We start from the raw sequence: 4,236 nt of genomic DNA, 5'->3' as shown, positions 1-4,236 counted from the left end.
CGTAGACTTAGGTTATATTTAATTAGTCGGAATATACTTAAGTAATAAGTATACTCAACCGTCTAAAATACTTAGTGGGAGGAAAAAGGTATATGAGATACATCGTTTTTCTTTTTACGCTCTCTGAAAAATTCACACCGTGAGATTCATACTCGGCCTCGTGTTGCCTTGGGAGCGGCCTCCATTTGAAAGGTATTTGCATGAGTCAATAACAAGGTGAATAGAGAGAGTATTTATAGTAAGTGTGAGAAGGAAGTCTATCAACACATCATATGGTCTCCACCACTAGGTTGCACCGTGAGATTCCCATGTTCCGCCTGCATGTTGCCCTAGAGCAACTACCCATTTGGAGGGTCGTAACATGGGAGTCAGAACAACGCAAACTCTAGAAATGGATATGATTTCTTAGGTCTATTCCCAACTTTGGCTTTTTCATTCGATAAGCATTATTGGGGACGATCTCTGATGTCTAAAAATGGCGGGTCACACTTACGAAGAATTACTAAGAGTTAGTATATTCTTGACCAAAGTGACGATAACTAAAACACTATAGGAATAAGAGTTATTCTGGGATTAGTGTTTAAGTCAACAATGTCTTGGTTTAGTGAAGAAGTGATTGACTGCCCCTCGGTAGCAGTTGCTCTGACTCACTAAAGTATCGTTGCAAACTTAATAATTTTTTGGTACATTATTACATTTGCTAAACCAATTGGATTAAAAAGGATTAATTCAATTCACTAATAGAATTTGTTTTATTTCTCAGCATGACAAGCTCAATAGTACAATTACTCACTTCTGAAAAATTAAACGGCGACAATTATGCAACTTGGAAATCAAACTTAAAATGCAATACTTGTAAATGATGATTTGAGGTTTGTTTTAACTGAGGAATGTCATCTAAACCCCACCTCAAATGCAAACCGAACAGTTTGGGATGCATATGACAGAAAGGGTAAGGGAAAAGATAAGATTCCTACTGACCGCAAACACAAGGTTCAAAATGCATATTATGGAAAATGTTTCCATTGCAATGAAAAAGGGGCATTGGAAAAGAAACTGCCCAAAATACCTTGCAGAGAAGAAAGTCGAAAAGGCACAACAAGGTAAATATGATTTACTAGTTGTAAAAATATGTTTAGTAGAGTATGATTACTCACCTTAGATACTAGATTTAGGGGCCACTAATCATATTTGTTCTTTTTTTCAGGAAACTAGTTCCTAGAGAATGCTTGCGGAAGGCGAGATAACACTCAGGGTTGGAACAGGAGAGGTAGAGAATGCTTGCGGAAGGCGAGATAACACTCAGGGTTGGAACAGGAGAGGTTGTCTCAGCAAGATCAGTAGGAAATTTAAAGTTGTGTTTTGGAGATAGATTCATTATATTAGATAATTTACTTTTTGTTCCTCAAATGAAAAGAAATCTAATATCTATCTCTTGTTTGTTAGAACAATTGTATAAAGTATATTTTGAAATCAGAGAAGTGTTTATTTGCTAAAGAGGTATCCATATTTGTTCTGCAAAACTATATAACAACTTATATATGTTAAAACCAAGCGAAACAAAAGCTATTTTAAATACCGAGATGTTTAAAACAGCTGAAACTCAAAATAAACGACAAAAGATCTCTCCTAATATCTATCTTTGGTACTTAAGACTAGGCCACATTGATCTCAATAGAACTGAGAGATTGGTTAAAAGAGGACTTCTAAATGAGTTATAAGACAACTATTTACCTCCATGTGAGTTCTGTCTTGACGGTAAAAGGACTAAACGACCTTTTACCGAAAAATGTTATAGAGCCAAAGAAACCATATAACTCGTGCATACAAATCTCTGTGATCCAATGAATGTCAAAGCACAAGGAGGCTATGAATATTTCATCATTTTTATTGATGATTATTCAAGGTAGGACTATATTTACATAATGCATCACAAGTTCGAAGCTCTTGAAAAATTCAGAGAGTATAGGACTGAGGTTGAGAATCTATTAGGAAAAACTATTAAAACACTTCGATCAGATCGAGGTGGAGAGTATATGGACTTAAGATTCAATGACTATATGATAGAACATGGAATAACGTCTCAACTCTCAGTCCCTGGTATACCTCAACAAAACGGTGTATCAGAAAGGAAACATATAACTCTGTTAGACATGGTTCGGTCTAAGATGAGTTTCGCTGTAATAGCCCGAAAATAATAATAATAAAAATAAATAAACAAATAAAAATAATTATAAAAAAAATATATACATCAAAATAATAATAATAATAATAATAATAATAATAATAATAATAATACATAAATAAATCACTAGAAAGATAACTTAAAAATAAAAATAAAAATAAAATTTACCCACCTCTCTCCAGTAACCTCTCATCCCAACAGCATCCTCCTTCCTCAACCCCACAATATCACGTTCGTCCAAAAATAAACAGAAAAAAAAAGGTCAGATATGATGAAGATTTACTAGAGAGATTTTGGTATATTATTACGGTAAAATCCATTTCCTTCTTTCTGTTGAGTTATGGTTATAAGAAATTAATTTATCATCAAATCTTCTTTCATATTTGACGAGATAATTAGATCCCATGTTCAATTAGTTAGATTTTTTTTTGTTAAGCATGGGAAGGTAGAGGAAATAAGGTTAGAATCAGTAAAATTTTAGTTGGCAGATCTAAATTTAGCTAAACAATAAATTAAAATTGGCCAATAATATATGTTTACATAACGAAAATATATATAGGGTTAGAGATCTTGTTTACATAATTGATAATGGGTACAAAATTGAAAATCTATTTACAGAATAAAAATAATTACAAAGAGAGTGAAGGGAAGATTGAGGAAAGATTTGTAGAACAGAATTAGGAGGAACACATACAAAAAATTAAGGAATTAAAAACAACAAACTAAATATAGAGAGGAAGGTAAATAAAGAGAGTAGTAAAGCCCAAAATAACTTAAATAGTTGTATCTATAATTATAGACTTATAATATTTCAAGACTTTTAACAATGGCTATAATTATAGACCTATAATATTTCAAGACTTTTAACAATGGACCCATGTAAATTAGAAAAATAATTTTGTAGATTCAAACTTGAAACTGATATCATGGGCTCACATATGTTGACTCGATTTCAAAGAACGGAATCAAACTTTCATTAAAGATGTATTCGTGACAACGACTTAAGCTAGCCAGGTAAGTGACCTTACTATCGGCATAGTTATATTTGATGTTGACACGTGCCCCGTGGTTCTGCACGTGTCATATATATTAATATGTGTGAATTGTCTGTGGATCGATATGCTTCTTATATGTTATGTATATATTATAATATGTGAATTGTATGATAATAATTACGGTACGATGTGTTCAATGATATGTTTGAGATAGGATACGAGAAGGATGCACAAAACGAAATGTAACGATAGGAGTAAAATACGTTTATGAAACGTTAAGGTTAGGTTACATACCGGAGTGATATGGATAAGAGAGATTGATGGAAGAATACGGTTAGGTTACGGGTAGAAAGGGATAAGTTTGTAGATTGATAGAATGATAGCATTAGGATTGATAGAACGATAGCGTTAGGTTACGTTCTTGTGATGATATGACTAAGGTACGTTCACGTAATGATATGTCTGTGATAGGTATAATAACGTTAAGGCTATGATAAGTTAGAAAATGATATGACTACGAAGTGTTTACGTTATGACTTGTTTATGATATGATACATTGTGATGCAATATGTCATGGTATGATGTGTATATGATGAAATGTTATGTTAAAAGCATTAGGCGTTATGTTAGGTCTCTTAAATTGTGTGTATACAGCATTATATGAATGACATGAAATTACGATAAATGGCCTGAAATATAACCCCGTTAGAATAATGTATAATTTGAGAACTGAAGAATGAGAAACGATATGATATGAATAATGAACGATATGAAAAATGATATAATATGTACATAATACTAGCGGGGTTGTATTAAAGGATAATGAAAATGGAAAAGTTTTGTGTAACGACCCGGGAAAGAAAGAAAGAAAAAAATATATATATAATAAAAAAAAACAAAAACTCAGTCGCCGGAAAACCCGCGAGTTTTCCGGCGACCGCCGAGTTTCGCAGAACCCACGCGAAACGACGGCCACAGCACGCCCAACCCTCAGCCCACGACACCCAGCACCATCAAGATACCTGCAAAGAGAGAAAAGACAGAAACTACGAGAGA

The sequence above is a fragment of the Cucurbita pepo genome, chromosome 4 (genome assembly GCF_057944985.1).
Source record: "Cucurbita pepo subsp. pepo isolate OVF chromosome 4, ASM5794498v1, whole genome shotgun sequence".
In the NCBI taxonomy this organism is placed as follows: Eukaryota; Viridiplantae; Streptophyta; class Magnoliopsida; order Cucurbitales; family Cucurbitaceae; genus Cucurbita; species Cucurbita pepo.
Note: the sequence above shows the minus strand (reverse complement) of the source record.